General features: G+C 42.1%; 1 long non-coding RNA gene across 1 annotated transcript in view; it reads left to right on the top strand.

Moving 5' to 3' along the window:
* Positions 1-17,172, top strand: part of LOC148682088 (uncharacterized) — a 21,669-nt gene continuing 4,497 nt past the window's right edge. The window contains exon 1 of the long non-coding RNA XR_015942999.1: positions 1-12,361. This is a non-coding gene — a long non-coding RNA (uncharacterized LOC148682088). The remainder of the gene's footprint in view (positions 12,362-17,172) is intronic.

Here is a 17,172-nt window from a genome sequence, read left to right on the forward strand (position 1 = left end):
CTAAACTTCAGACTGAGGTTACGGCTCTGTCTTTAAAGTGTGAAGATCTTGAAAGCAGATCAAGGAGGAATAACATCAGACTGATCGGAATAAGCGAGGGAGAAGAAGGCAACCGTCCAACGGAGTTTGTTTCAAACTTTCTCCGCGACCTGTTGAACATGGAGGAGAAGCCGCTGCTTGATCGAGCTCACAGGTCACTTCAACCAAAGCCCAAACCGGGTCAACCACCCAGGCACTTCATCATTAGAGTCCACTTCTTCCATATTCGTGAACAGATTCTCCAAGCGGCGCGTCAAGAAGGAAGGCTGACATACAAGGGAAAGCCCGTCTTTCTCTTTCCTGATCTCACGGCTAACGAAGCCAAGAAAAGAGCGGCTTTTGGGGAAGTGCGCAAATTCATATGAAACGTTGAAGGGGCTCGATTTGGCTTTCGTCATCCCGCCAGATTCCGAATTACCTTGCCGGGTAATACAGAGCAGCTATTTACGGACCCCCTCAAAGCGATGGAATATGTGAAAAACACCCTTGCAGCTGACGCGATTGGAACAAAGACCAGTGTTATGCCGAAATAACTGAAAATCACTTGTCGGCTACCTTCTGAGATGACTGTCCATTCCAGATTTTCTTGCAAGGTACTTTATCTTTGGAATAAGGAGAACTGATTGCATTTTACTTGGACCAGTCCATTGTTCTACTATTATTTCATTCTCTAAAAAACAGAACACTGCATCTGACTGTTTATTAGCCTAATAACCAGATTTAAAATCTTTGGTTATTGCCTTAATTTTAAGCACTATCTAGACACATACTGCACTTTGTGGTCTGCGTGCTTATTTTTTTTTTCTCACCTGATGACGCGCTTGTCTTTTCCGTAGCGCATCCTAGACGACAAGTTTATCGTCTGTGCTTTTTGTCTTATGGGGTTTTATATACACCTAGTTAAGGGAGGTGTTAAAGTGGGTGGGGGATATCAATGTGTTATAGTTCAGAATTTTGTTTTATTTTATTTATTTATTTTTTTTCCCCTGTTTCTTTTTTCTTGTGGCTACTGGTATTTTACACAATCCATTCTGTCTGTTAAGTTTTAAAATATCTCAAGATATCTTCAATAATTTATTTAAAATGTATATCAATAAGTAAAATCATAAATTTTGTAAGCTGGAATGTGAAAGGACTTGGTCGTCCCACTAAGCTTAACAAAGTGATCAATCATTTGGATAATTTACAAGCTAAAATAGATCACACCAAGTTACGTAGAAAATGGGTCTCACAATCTTTTCATTCCTTATTTACCAGTAGAGCAAGGGGAGTGGCTATTCTTATTCATAAAGATATTCCTTTTAATACATCAGACGTGCTGGCTGACCGTAATGGTAGATATATCATTGTCTCTGGATCACTTTTTAATACTCCGGTTGTATTGGCTAATATTTACGCACCAAATTTTGATGATGATAATTTTTTTATTAAATTTCTCTCCCTCTTACCAAATTTACATTCAAGATATTTGATTATTGGGGGAGATTTCAATCTCTGCTTGAACCCTCAACTTGACAGAGCATCTCTAAGGGGAACAGCTCTCTCAAAGTCAGCTAAAATTATAAATTCCTTTCTTAATGATTATGCAGTTACAGACGTATGGCGATTCTTGAATCCACTTACACGTGGTTATTCCTTCTTCTCTTATGCTCATCAGACTTTTTCTCGGATTGATTATTTTTTAATTGACAACAAACTCTTACCATGTGTTCAGCATTGCACTTACATTGCAATAGTCATTTCGGATCATTCTCCTCTCACTTTAGGACTTATATTTGAGTGTAAAAATGTTCAACGTCCACTTTGGAGGTTAAATGTTCGTCTATTAACCACTGAGGATTTTGTCCAGATTATTTCCTCCCAAATAGACTTTTTTGTTCAGGTTAATTCTTCTCCAGACATCACACATAGCACTCTTTGGGAAGCATTTAAAGTCTACATTAGAGGTCAAATTATATCTTATGTATCATTTGAAAGGAACAAATATAAAAAATCTATTGCAGATCTGACAGATCAAATCTCCCAATTAGAAAATCAATATGTAAATAGCCCTTCTCCAAACATACTTAAAGAATATCTCCTCTTAAAAGCTGATTTTGACACACTTTCTACTGTTACAGCAGAGGAGATGTTAATAAAATCAAGGCATGCTTATTATGAATGTGGAGAGAAGGCACATAGACTTTTAGCCCACCAGCTTAGACAGTCCTCTGCCTCCCATATAATCTCTACTATTAAAGCAAACGATATCCTACTGTCAGATCACTGTGAAATCAATAACGCATTTTTAGAATTTTATCAGTCATTGTATTCTTCTGAACAAATTTCTGATCAGGTGGACTTTCATAACTTTTTCCAAGATCTTTCCATACCTCGCATTAGTTCTGAAGATATGAAACTTCTGGACAGCCCTATTTCTTTAGATGAGGTTCACAATGCTATATCAGCAATGCAGAGTGGCAAAAGTCCTGGGCCAGATGGTCTGCCAGCTGAATTTTTAAAGACTTTTTCTGGACAACTAGCTCCTCTTTTACTAAATATGTACAACGAATCATTTGATTTAACCTGTCTTCCTCAGACTTTGCGAGAAGCCTCAATTTCTTTAATTTTGAAAAAGGGCAAAGACCCTCAGTTGTGCAGTTCATATCGACCAATATCACTTTTAAATGCTGATGTAAAAATCTTAGCCAAAATTTTTGCTCTACGATTAGAAACTCTTCTTCCCAAAATAATTTCCTCTGACCAAACGTGCTTTGTTAAAAACAGATTTTCATTCTTTAATATCAGACGATTATTCAATATCATTTATCATCCTATGTCTTCATCTGTACCTGAAGTCTTGATTTCACTTGATGCAGAGAAGGCTTTTGATAGAGTGGAATGGGATTATTTAATTTATGCTCTTAAGAGTTTTGGCTTTGGAGCAAATTTTATATCCTGGATCAGATTATTGTACAAAGCCCCACTTGCCTCTGTTCGTACCAATAACATTTCTTCTGCATATTTTCAGATTAATCGAGGCACAAGACAGGGCTGCCCTCTCCTCTTTTATTTGCAGTTGCAATAGAGCCTTTGGCCATTGCTCTGCGTCAAAACACAAATATAGCTGGTATAATAAGAGGAGGACAAGAGCATAAAGTGTCTCTATATGCAGATGACTTGCTGCTATACGTTTCTGATCCATCTAAATCCTTGCCTCATATTTTCAAAACGTTTGATACATTTGGCAGGCTATCTGGCTATAAATTGAATTTACAGAAAAGTGAAATATTTCCCATCAATAATGCTGCCCGTGAGTTTTCCTTTACATCCTTCCCATTCAAGATATCAAATTCATTTATATACCTCGGCATACATTTATCTAACGCTTATTTTAAGCTCTTTGCTGAAAACTTCCTCCCCCTACTGGAGCGAGTTGAACAAGATTTAAAGCGTTGGGCCTCTCTTCCATTATCAGTTGCAGGTCGAATAAACTCAATTAAAATGAATGTGCTACCCAAGTTCATTTATTTATTTCAATGTATCCCAGTGTTTATCCCTAATTCCTTTTTCCGTAGGCTGGACAGTGCTCTCACTTTATTTATATGGAATGGTAAACCTGCTAGAATGCGTAAAAGTCTTTTGCAACATCCTAAGTCTAGAGGTGGAATGTCTTTACCTAATTTCAGATGTTACTACTGGGCCTCAAATATTCGTCCTATACTTCACTGGCTCTACGAAGATCCTGGGGCTGATGCTTTATCATGGATAGCCATTGAATCTACCTCATGCTTGCCCTCCTCCCTAGCAGCATTAGTTTATGCTCCTCTTTCCTTCCCTTATGACAAATATACAAAAAACTTGATGGTAAGATCCACACTTAAAATTTGGAAACAAATTAGACGTCAATTTGGTTGGCAAACTATATCTTCAAAATCTCCCATTCATTCTAATCCGGTTTTTAGTCCATCAATAATTGATAAATCATTTGCTTCCTGGCATACTAGAGGTGTTAAGGAAATAAACGACTTATACCATGAGGGAATTTTCTCTTCATTTCAACAGATATGTGAAAAATTTAATATTCCAAATAAAAACTTTTTCCATTATCTCCAAATTCGCGATTTTGTGCATAAAATGTTCCCTCATTTTCCAGTATTGCCTCCTAGCTCCTCATTTGATAATTTACTGGAGAGGCCCACAATTTGGAAAGGGATTATATCATCACTCTACTATAAAATTATGGCACCAACTAATATATCCCATTCCCAAATAAAATCTGTGTGGGAAGATGATCTGGGAATCACAATTTCAGATGAGGATTGGGAATCAGTCTTATACAGAATTCACAAGTCCTCTGTCTGCGCAAAGCATGGACTTCTGCAGTGCAAAATTGTGCATCGTGTACACTGGACAAACCTAAAGCTCTCAAAACACTTTCAGCATATAGACCCGGCCTGCAATCGCTGTAATTTCACCCCAGCCACTCATGCACATATGTTTTGGTCTTGTATAAACTTAATTACTTTTGGGACACTATTTTTAAAATTATATCTGTTTTTTTTGGGTATATCCATCTCCCCTTGCCCACTGATAGCCATGTTTGGAATTTTGCCTACAACATACAATCTTACAAAAATACAATCTGATAGCATAGCTTTTATTGTGCTCCTGGCCAAACGACTAATATTGCTTAAGTGGAAGGATCAGAAGCCTCCAACCCCAACACAGTGGATTCGTGATGTCTTATTTTTTGTTAAGTTGGAAAAAATTAGACTGTCTAGAGGTTCATCTAATCAGTTTAAAAAAACTTGGGACCCATTTAGGAAATATATCCAAGAACATGTTTTATTGTCAACTACAGACCAAATCCTTGTTCCAGCAAATTGATTTATCTATTTTTTCTTTCCTAAATGCGAAATCAGAGTGTATTGTGTGCTTCAGATTGCACAACTGTAGTTTCATTTAAGCCACACTATTTATTTTTATTTTTCTATTTATTTATTTATTTTATTTATTTATTTATTTATTTATTTTTATTATATTATTATTTTTTTCCTTTTTCTCTTATTGTACGTGCCAAAGTTGATACTGTCTATACTTTTTGAAATGTAATTCTGTTTTGTCTTCTTTTTTGCTGTAATTTGCCATAAAAGTCATAAATAAATTTAAAAAAAAAAATAATAATAAATAAATACATCCCATAGTCTGTATTTTTTATTCGAACACACTTAAGCCTTAAATTCCAGAGCAAAATCCTAACTAGTGTCCTCACTACAGAGGGCTGAACACTCAGACAGTGATGAAGTTAATGAGACAATTAAGTGTCTAAAGAAGGATTGAGAAATATTGATGAACAACTGTTAACAAGCAGAATCATTGAAGGAAAGAAAAACACAAGCCAAAACCAAAGATGAAATCAACTGAGAATAAAACTCTAAATAAAATAATAATCAATAAAAATAAAACAAATTACACACACAAAAAATTTTTTTTCAACATCTTAAAAAAAAAAACTCATCACATTAAACAACTTATCATGGAGCTTCACCTATTACTGACCTGTGACTTTATTTCTGTCATGTGAACAAAAGCTCTTAATGAAATTTCTGTTGTTCATTTGAAGTCACCATGATGGAGGACAGAGTCTGCTTTAGTCAAGCTCTTCAACTTCTTACTATAAATGTCTTTTATTTTGGCTGCTATAGATAGTATTAATTACACTATTTAAACATATAGCATGGAAAGCTGAAAGAAAATTAAAGTGTCAGTCTGAAGAGATTATTAATGATAACATAGCCTTCCTTTCCTGCTTGTTTTCTAATTCAGTATCATATTAGTTATGTGTGAGAAATAAATAATATACATAAAAGAAACCGCTGAAGCTCCAATTATATAAAATAAAACCACTATTTATAATGAGAATGTTTGATCTATGGCAGAACTTAAAAACACACAGACATCAACAATTAGTCTTTGAATCTCAATGATGGTTACAAACAAAAAAATAAAAATCAAGTAAAAAAAAAAACACTACTGAACTATCACCTCCCAAAAACAACACAAAATAAAGGAAAAGAAAGAGATTGTAAAAACGTAAAGCTGCATAATTTATTCATGCTGCAATGCATGCTGGGAGCTTTGTACTATGCTGGCACCCAGCATGCATTGCGGCATGAACTATGCAGCTTTTTTTTTTAGCAACCACGGTTGAGGTTCATATCCTGATTCTTAATGCCTGTGTGTCATATAGAGCTAGCTGGAGCTTGAATGTTCAGTGCATGACACTCTAATTATTAATTGCATCCTAATTGTTTGTTGAATTTTCTATGAAGAGCAGCAGACTGCCAGAAGTATTGTCCCATGCAGTTTTAATACAACTATATTTGCATATTTTTATGAATCAACTTATTAAACACCTGAAATTATATCTCTAACAATTAAGCATAAACAGTATAGTTTCTCTTGACATTTTTTGCTATAGCTGATGAGTTTTAGAAACACAGCTATAACTATAAAGCTTCAAGAGCTCAAATAAGCAGCCTCTGATCTCTATGATGGTGAGGTCAAATGAAATATTTTTAATAAAAAAATATAAACCTCTGTTCATTGTCAAATATTCTTACAGAAATGAAGTCAAACTGTAATCAGTGAAGCTGCTTATGCTATTATTTAATGGAGTTGTTTAATCCTCTGTTTTAATTCAGTTGGTTTGGTGTGACGCTGTGTCTGTAGTTTTATTTCTTCCTTCAATTTCTTATTCCTTCAGTGATTGTGCTTGTTAACAGCAGGTGTTTAACAGCAGGTGTCTGAATTCACTTATTTGTGGTCATTCACTCTGTCTAGTGGACTAAACTAATTGACTAATTTAAGGGCCAGGTGAATGAGGGTGTGGTGAGATTTCAGACACTCTGATTAGTTTCTCAAATATAAGGGTTTTCTACAAAGGTAGATACATGTTACTCTGTGTGACAAGGAGGCAAATCAGCTTCTAACTAGTGGTGGGCAAAGCGAGGCTTCGTGAAACACTGAAACTATCGAAGCAAATGTGTTGAAGCTTCGAAACGTTTCGAAACACCACTCTACGGTGACACCTAGTGGTCATTTTATTTGTATTTCACTGAAAAAGCTTCAGCAAAGAACAGTTGAGCAAATTAAGGTATGAAACCCCACTTTGTAGCCTAGATTCTAAAAATGATTTAGTCGAGCGGTTAGAGTTCGTGATCACCATGTGGGAATAATGGGTTCGAATCCAGACTGATTAAGTGATTTTGAAATGCTTTAATGCCAGTTGGTAATGCTTTGTTATTGTATCGTTTTGTTTCAACATTGCTCTGACATCCGAATAAACGCCTTGTAAATAAATTTGTATTGTTTTGTTCATAAAACAGGGTTGTTGCTAGATCAGATACAGTTGTGGCCAGAAGTTAACAATAATTATTTATATTATTAATTAAATTTCCCATTGTATTTTATTAACGTCTATCCAAAACCTAAACCCATCACTGTACTGTAAAAATATGAATTATTGTTTTACAGTGTTACAAAAATGATGCTAAATTGATGGCATATCCGCAGCTGTATCCTATCTAGACTACACCATAAAACAGAAACATGATTAAAATATATAAAATCATGATTTTGGAATATTTGGGATTCGAACTCAAAACCAATTTGTAACACAGTACTAATGTGCACACACACGGTCCACAAGGCCATACAAGACAGACTCATAATATTGATCATGCCAGTCAAATGCAGATTCTCTGGGTCTTGAAACTCCTCTGAAATGATCAATGCTTTGAATCGCTTTAGTCACGTGACCAAGTGTTTCGAAACACTTTAGTCACGTGACCTGGGTGTTTCGGAGCATGCTTCGGTGCAGTGTTTCGAAACACTTGCGCTTCGGGATCTCGACACTGTGTCGAAACGTCAGTTTCACGTCAGCCATCCCTACTTCTAACGCCGAGAGGGTTATTTTACCTTTATCTAACTCTAGAATTTTAACACTTTACTCTGAATTACCACAACACTAGAAATTTAACACCAATGAATTTGCTGTGTACTCACTCACTTCTAACAAGTCCAACTCCAAGTTTCCACCTGTGGCCATATTCTCTCCTCTCTCTCTGGACAACCATCACTGCTCTTCTCACCCTGAAGTACTCTTTCTGCACTGAAAAGCACAAACACTGCTCTGCAAATAGAGACTTGGTTGTAATAGGCTGAATGAGTGGGCCTTACAAACCATTCACCTTTACTTGCAGAGAACTGTAAGTTTCCTTTATGCAATAGTGAAAGTGTGAGTAGGCTACTCTATATTCTCTGCTTTCTCTGGATTCTCTACAACATGTGGAATTACAGCCTGGTAAGTACGCTCAAACTGCTCGTAACCCTCCCTTCCACCCATCTTTAAGTTTCAACCAAATTATTGTGCACTTTCTGGTTGTCGTCTTCTTTTTGTTTCAGATTATCAAGGCTTTTAAGGTCAGCTGCCATGGACCTCCCTGCCGAGAATTAACCAGGCATGTTAATTCTTCAAAGCTATAGTATATTCATCCTAGGATTAATTTTTAATTTAAGACATTACCTATGTTTATTTATGTTGTTTGATTAATGTTCAGATTTTGTTCATTTGGTTGCACTTGTATGTACTGGAAGTTGTTTATTTTCTTAAGTGTAGTTACTATTTGATATTACTATTATATATACAGTCTATACGGTCAGTCTATACAGTCAGTTCAACTGTGCTGTTATTTCACATTCTTCTTAAAAGTTGCAGAAATGACGCAGAGTCACAAAGTTCTGTTTCAGTGGATTCATATGCTTTTTAAACTAAATAAAAGTGTAAACCCAGACACAGTGTTGGGATATAATTAACAATCATTTAAACTATATATTCCATTTAAAAACATGCAATCATTTAAAAGTAAAAATACACTACATTAATTAAAACTTAAAGCTTTTTCAGATAAGTACAACACTGTTTCCCCTTCACCTGAAAAGTGATGTGATAGTTTAAATAAATAAGAAAAGGAAAATGACAGGAAAAAACAACTCAATGATCAACTTCCAAATTTTTCCCTGTCATTTTCATTTTTCCATGTAATCAGCCGAGGACAAGAAAGAAAGAATCTACAAATATCCACAATTTCCTGGAAAAAACACTAAAATAACAGGCTCTGTATGAAAGCTGCTCTTTGAAAAGAATAAGGCAATTAAGGCTAATTAAAACAAGACAGTACGCAGTCAAATACAATAAGAATTTATTTTAGCAAAAGAGAAAAAAGGTCAATTTATTTTGGACAGAATTCATTGTAAAATGTAAGACATTATTTATAAAGACAGACCGGCCTATAGAATTATTTTTAGAGTGTTTGAACATGAATACCAGCTGTTATTTTTTATCTAACAGCAGCAAAACTACACGCTGAACGCTGTGAGTTTGCGTCAGGATGATGATGATACATGAGCTGACTTTAATTTTTTTTATTTTTTCAAAACAGTTTAGATCAAAACAAACAAAACCGCAACAAAAAAACAAGCAAACTGACAAACAGACATTTTTAAAGGAAAATGGAAACAAAAAAGACATACAAGTGTCAAAGGTCACCAAATACAATCTGGGCTTAATCGTTGATAAAATGTTGCTGTAGAAAATTTTGTTAAGGGTTACGTGTCAAAGATCAACAGGCTCCAAACATATATAAAATAAAAGCACAACAATGAAACTAAAACGGGACTTTTCTTCTCAACCATTTAGAGTCACGAAACACCAAAACAAATTTTTTGAGCTGTTGACAGTTGTATATGTGTCCCACACTGCTAAAAACACTATTAGGACACATATATTTCACAAAAAAGTGACAATTGGTTGTTTTTGCGATATTTCGAGCAAATTCGTACTACCGGTTTGAAACTAATTTTTGAAGCTGCGTCACGGCCATGACATAATAGCGTGTATTCCAGCGTGTGGACTGGACATCTGTACCAAGGCGTCCCGTATTATTTCTCTGAGTGCATTGCATTCATTCATGAGTATGGCTTGGTTCAAACCAATCAGCGCTCTATTATGATTATCATTAATATGCATGCTAGCTTTCTTAGACTGTACCTGAAACAGTGTTCAGACGGCAGAGAGACAACACACATCGTGTTGCCAAAAGTTGTGGGAAAAGAATAAGAATTGTTTGGAGATACGGGTCGCCAGTGTTGCTTTCGTAATGTGAAGGTTTTGTTTTCATTTTCTCTCTATGCGAGTACTGTTAGACTCGCGCGTGGATCCGTAGATGTGACGCGCGGCAGAAATGTGTTTGTTTGGAACATTTTTTACTCGAGAGCATTTCTCATCTATGGCGAGATCCGGATTTGCTGCTTGTCTCCTTTAAAAAAGACGCAGCTTCAGCATGTGGTGATTATCCTGTCTACAGATTCATTTGTATGTATAGAAATTATTAACAAAATCTACAGTATCATTCAAGTTTATCATTCAAGATTAAGTGTATGCGATCAGCGCCCTTTCTTTGTTCATTCAGATGGCAAAGTTATAGTTCGTATAGTCAGCTGTGCTCTTTCAGTGTTTAAAGACAGACCTTAGTCAAAAAGATTTCTAAGTTACTTAGTTTACAGTACGTTAATATCACTAAAATATTGAAGGATCTGTAAATGCTGCTCTCTGTGTGTAAACACTAAACGTGAACACTAAGCAAACTTTTGCCGACCGTCGTGTTGAATTTTCGCCTCATTTTGTGATAGGATAGTCTACACACACACACGGCTTTCTGACCTCCTGAGTGCATCTGAGTTACAGAGAAAGGCAAAGGCTTTTTTTTCTCTTATATGACGTGCGGTATCAAACATCCCACCGTCATTAAACACACGTCTCCCCTGCGTGTGTGTTTGTTTGTACTCGGTCAGAAGCGCATGCCCAAATGGCAACTCCCATTTTTATTCAAACCCTGCCCATTTTTCCTCCCCCGACACTCCAACCCAAACAAAGCCAGACACCCCCACTTTCCTAACTTTTTCCAAACTAGAGGTGTGAAAACATCCTGCTGAAATGGGGGGTTTCATGACCCTTTAACCTAAACCTGTTTGATCAGTATCTATTAGGTCTGGAAGAATGTCCTCTAATCGTTTAGCTAGTACAGATGCATAGAGTCTATAGTCAATATTTAGTACTGAAATAGGTCTATATGAATTACACTCTAGTGGATCTTTTCCTTCTTTTGGGATCACAGATATAATAGCTTTTCTCCAGGATCTGGGGGGTGGGTGGGGTCACCCTCATGTAAGGTATGATTAAAGCATTCAAAAAGCATTCACATCAATAGTTCTTTGAATATTTTATACCATTCTGCAGAGAACCCATCTATGCCTGGTACTTTAGATGTTTTAAGTTTTGATATAGCGTTGCTTATTTCTTCTATGGTTATTATTAGTTTTGATTGATAGTTTACATTTACATTTAGTCATTTAGCAGACGCGACCATAATACATAATACCATAATACGACCATTATTATATGAGGAAAAGAAAACACAAAATCATTTTATTTAATTTCTTATGTTCTGTATCAGAAAGATGTGTCTCTTGCCAGAAGATTATCTGTTGCTTTTCTCTTTTCATTTCAGCCACGTTTGCTTCTTTTAATTGGATTTAGTAACCTATTAATATTCAAAGTAATTACTCTATATTCCTGTTTTTGCATATACTATAATCAGATGTTATTGCGAAGATCACGGTGACCGGAACGAAAAAAAAAACACAAATATGAATATCCTGAACCACAAAAAAAAAACATTACGAAAAAGGTCTCCAAACCTTGAAGTCTTAAATAACTTCTGAATGTGACGTGAAAGCCTTCCTTCTTTAAAGAGCCCCTCCTTGCTGTGCCTATTGCACAAAAAATGTTAACAAATATATTCAGCACCCATATCTGGCAATATTATATTCTTGTATTTTTGGTTAGGTTTTCAAGTGAAATATTTCTATTTATAGCAAGGAATTTTAAATGTATAAAATAGAATCCCTTTATGTCTTCCTACCAGTATGTTACTCAATGACTCAAGTCTTGGTGTGCTTTAATCGTTCATCTTGTGTCGTTGGTCAGTTCGGTTAAATACCATTCTTCCTTCAAACGATTTAAATGTCGATTATCTTTGAATCAAGTCAAGAAGTTTTACCAGTCTCTCAGAGTTCTTTGTTAGGATCTGTCAGGTTTTACCCTTCTTTCAAATGGAGCTAGTGTTGTCTCTTTAAAATTCAATTTCAAATTCTTTTCTTTGATGTCACTCCAAACTTTGTCAAGATCTTTGTTTCTCTTTTCCAGAGTTCCCCTTCGGTTGGGGAACTTCAGTGCCATAAAGTGGATGAAATCCACGAATGGGAGGATTCGGATCAGAAGCCGCTTGTCTGGAGAGTATTGAACGGGCCAATGAATGAAATTAATTGGCAGCGTAAGCTTGCGCAGGTGTGCGGCATCTGCAATTATCTCAGCATATAAGCACACCTGAAACTAGCAAACGCCATCCTTTTTGCTTCAGATCCTTTCTAAATGAGTCGATGAGGGTTCCTCTTGCTGTTCAGCACTTCAGAGCGAACGAGTGTGTCTCCCGGTCCAGAGTGGGTCTTCGCGGTGGCAGACGGTCGAGCTGGGTTTCTCCCTTGCCTGCGGTTCTTTGGGTCCGGTCCTCCAGAGCGGTGCGTATTGTTGCAAACTTTCCTAAAAGAGCAACACAGTCGTGCAGCACGTCCTTTTCAGGATGGCGCTCCGACTGTGCGTTTCTGGATGCGGGGGTTTCCTGGCTCCGGATGACGGACACTATCACTGCATTGCATGTTTGGGGGTCCAGCATGTTAATGCGGTGCTCGCAGGCGGTTCATGTCGTCATTGCGATGCCATGACCGTTGCACAGCTAAGATCGCGGCTAACTTTCGCAAGAGAGCGAGCCACCCCAGTTGCCTCCTGTTCTAAAAAAGCAGCGGGCGCTCGGGCAGATCTGAGGGTTCCAGCGGGAGATAATCCGCCGCCCACGGGCTCGCGGACCTCTCGCTCCTCACGGCGCTCCATCCAAGCTTCGGGTAGTGGGAGTGATCCGTCTAACCAGATGGTAGCTCTCACACTCGCTGACACCGAAGATCAGATGTCCTCCGCGGCATCGGAGGGTGGGCTTTCACTGTCTGATGAAGATCCGGACCCACTCGCCCCCTCCGGGCAGGTGAGCGCTGTCAAATCGGATCCTGAAGCGGACATGTTAGCCGTGCTTTCCCGGGCTGCTTCGGCCGTGGGGTTGGAGATGGTTTATCCCCCAGCTCCGCGGCCGGACCGACTAGATGGGTGCTACCTAGAGGACCAGAAGGCGAAGCCTTCGAAACCTCTCGTCCCCTTCTTCCCGGAAGTGCACAGTAGGCTCACGCAGTCTTGGAGGGCACCTTTCTCTGCCCGTGCTGCGTGTACCTCCGCCCTCACCGCCCTTGACGGCGGAGCTGCCAGGGGGTATGAGGTGATCCCGTCAGTGGAGCGCGCTATCGCGGTCAATCTTTTTCCGCGCGGCACCTCTACGTGGCGGGGCAGTCAACTGCGATGGGCAATGTCATCTATCGGCGTGGCCTTAAGCCCGCTCCGCCCGCCGAGCCATCCACCGCCGAGGGCGCCCGCCAACGAGTGCTGCCCTGCCCCCGCCTGCGCCTCTGGCCAAGCGGGCGCGGCCTACACCTCGAAAGCAGGCAGCCCCTCCTGCCCAGGGCGCCGTTAAGTCCGGTAAACGGACCGTGAAGCATCCCTGAGACAGGCCATCCGGAGAAGAGGAAACTTGCTCTTTCCCCGCTGGAGGGCGGGGCCCCGATAACAACGGTACTTTTCAGTGCCACCAAAACATGAGTAAAAGAGCACTTTTTCCCTTCCCCGGATGTGACTGCACGAGTTCTGCCAGTCCGGGACGCGCTGCCTTCCGGCTCACAAACTCTACGTGCTTCGCCAGTGGCTCACGAGCGCTGGGGGGACGGTCCCTTCCCTCAGCCCTCCAGCCCCCTCTCCGGAGTCAGGGTGCGAAGCCAGAGCGAATCGCTCTCCTCCAGCTCTTCCGCGGGACCCTCGTGCTTCCCGGATCAGCACACCCACTCCGCGCTGCCCCACCGCTGGTACGTCAGCGATTGTAGCGATGACTCCATTAGCGAGGGCTCTGTCTGTCTGGTTAACGCGGGCCAGCCCCTCGCGGTGGCTCATACGCACAATCAGACTCGGTTACGCGATTCAGTTCGCGAAACGGCCCCCCAAGTTTACGGGCGTGTATTTCTCCAGGGTCAACCCCCTGTCCGCCCTTGTCTTGCGAGAGGAGATTGCTGCCCTCCTGGCGAAGGGTGCAATCGAGCCGGTTCCTCCAGCCGAGATGGAGAGCGGGTTTTACAGCCTATACTTCATCGTACCCAAAAAGAGCGGTGGGTCACAGCCAATCCTAGATCTGCGCGTTTTGAACCGCTGTCTGCACAGGCTGCCGTTCAGAATGCTCACGCAGATGCGCATTCTCCAATGCGTTCGTCCTCAGGATTGGTTTGGAGCTATAGACCTGAAGGACGCGTATTTCCATGTCTCCATTCTTCCACGCCACCGCCAATTTCTGCGGTTTGCGTTCGAGGGTCGAGCGTGGCAGTACAAGGTCCTCCCCTTCGGGCTCTCTCTGTCTCCGCGGGTCTTCACCAAACTCGCGGAGGGTGCCCTAGCGCCCCTTCGGCTCGCGGGCATTCGCATACTCAATTATTTCGACGACTGGCTGATTTTAGCCCACTCGCGGGAGCAATTGATTATGCACAGGGACAAGGTGCTTCGGCATCTCCACCTACTAGGGCTTCAGGTCAACCGAGAAAAGAGCAAACTCGCCCCCGTGCAGAGGATTTCTTTCTCGGGATGGAGCTGGACTCGATCACCATGGTAGCGCACCTCTCCGAGGAACGCGCTCGCCTGTTGCTGAACTGTCTGAGGGAGCTCGACAGCAAACTAGTGGTCCCACTGAAGTTCTTTCAGAGGTTCCTGGGGCATATGGCATCCGCAGCCGCCGTCACGCCGCTCGGGTTGCTCCATATGAGACCACTTCAGCACTGGCTTCACGATCGGGTCCCCAGACGCGCATGGCACGTGGGCACACACCGGTTCTCGGTTACTGCGCTGTGTCGCCGCGCCCTCAGCCCTTGGAACGACCCCTCGTTCCTACAGGCCGGTGTGCCTCTAGGACAGGCTTCCAGCCATGTTGTTGTTTCAACAGATGCTTCCAACACGGGTTGGGGGGCCGTGTGTCGCGGGCATGCGGCTGCGGGCCTGTGGAAGGGTGCCCAGTTGCATTGGCATATCAATCGCCTAGATCTGATGGCAGTGTTCCTCGCTCTCCACCGCTTTTTACCGGTGCTGGAGCGGCAACACGTGCTGGTCAGGACGGACAGTATGGCGGCGGCGGCATATATCAACCGCATGGGGGGTATGCGCTCTCGTCGCATGTCTCAGCTCGCCCGCCGTCTGCTCCTCTGGAGTCACCCGCGGCTGAAATCGCTGCGCGCCATTCACGTTCCAGGCACGCTCAATCGTGCAGCCGATGCGCTCTCACGACAGCTGTTACGCCCTGGAGAATGGAGACTCCACCTCGAGTCTGTTCAGCTGATATGGGCGCGATTCGGGGAGGCCCAGATCGATCTGTTTACTTCCCCCGAGAACGCTCACTGCCAGTTGTTTTATTCCCTGACTCAGGGCTCTCTCGGCACGGATGCACTGGCCCACAGCTGGCCTCGGGGCATGCGCAAGTATGCGTTTCCCCCAGTGAGCTTGCTCGCGCAGTTTCTGTGCAAGGTCAGGGAGGACGAGGAACAGGTTCTGCTAGTTGCGCCCCTTTGGCCCAACCGGACCTGGATATCAAAGCTCTCACTCCTCGCGACGGCCCTCCCCTGGCGGATCCCTTTGAGAGAGGACCTACTCTCTCAGGGACAGGGCACCATCTGGCACCCTCGCCCCGATCTTTGGAACCTCCACGTGTGGTCCCTAGACGCGAGGAAGACTTATGTAACCTACCGACTGCGGTGGTTAATACCATCACTCAGGCTAGAGCCCCCTCCACAAGGCGCGCCTACGCCCTGAAGTGGAGTCTATTCACTGAATGGTGCGTCTCTCGCAGAGAAGACCCCCGAAATTGCCAGATTAGTGTTGTGCTCTCTTTCCTTCAAGAGAAGTTGGACAGCAGGCTGTCGCCCTCCACTCTCAAGGTTTACGTGGCCGCCATCTCCGCTATCATAGCGCGGTAGCTGGCGGCACCGTGGGAAAGCATAACCTTGTCATCCAGTTCCTTAGGGGTGCTAGGCGAATTAATCCATCTCGCCCCCCTCTCATGCCCTCTTGGGATCTCGCCCTCGTTCTCACGAGTTTGCGATCCGATCCCTTTGAGCCACTCGAATCAGTATCTCTAAGATTTCTGTCCCTGAAGACAGCTCTGCTGGTTGCGTTGGCCTCCATCAAGAGGGTCAGGGACCTGGAGGCATTTTCGGTCAGTGACTCGTGCCTGGAATTCAGGCCGGATTACTCTCACGTCACCCTGAGACCCCGCCCCGGTTATGTGCCCAAGGTTCCTACCACCCCCTTTAGAGATCAGGTAGTGAACCTGCAAGCGCTGCCCCCGGAGGAGGCAGACCCAGCCCTTTCTTTACTTTGTCCAGTTCGCGCTCTGCGCATTTATGTGGACCGTACTCAGAATTTTAGATCATCTGAGCAGCTCTTTGTCTGTTATGGCGGTCGGCAGCAGGGAAGTGCCGTATCGAAACAAAGATTATCCCACTGGATTGTGGATGCCATTTCACTCGCTTATTCGAGTCGAGGTCAGCCGTGTCGGAGCGTTGCATCCTCTTGGGCGCGTGCACGTGGCGCCTCTCTAACAGACATCTGTAGAGCTGCGGGCTGGGCGACACCCAACACATTTGCAAGGTTTTACAATCTGCGAGTGGAGCCGGTTTCCTCAAGGGTATTAGGTATCCCTTTGGTGATTGAGGAAACAACTCGGTAGGGTGTTGAAACACGCTTGCTGCGCCATTCTCCCTAACACGGAGGTGCGTGCGCCTTTTTTATCTGTCAGTAAAGTTCCCCGTCAGGTGAGCCCTGCAGATTCCTCCGTGGCCCCCAGC

The sequence above is a fragment of the Danio rerio genome, chromosome 4, assembly GCF_052040795.2.
Source record: "Danio rerio strain M-AB ecotype USA chromosome 4, GRCz13ab, whole genome shotgun sequence".
Taxonomy (NCBI): domain Eukaryota; kingdom Metazoa; phylum Chordata; class Actinopteri; order Cypriniformes; family Danionidae; genus Danio; species Danio rerio.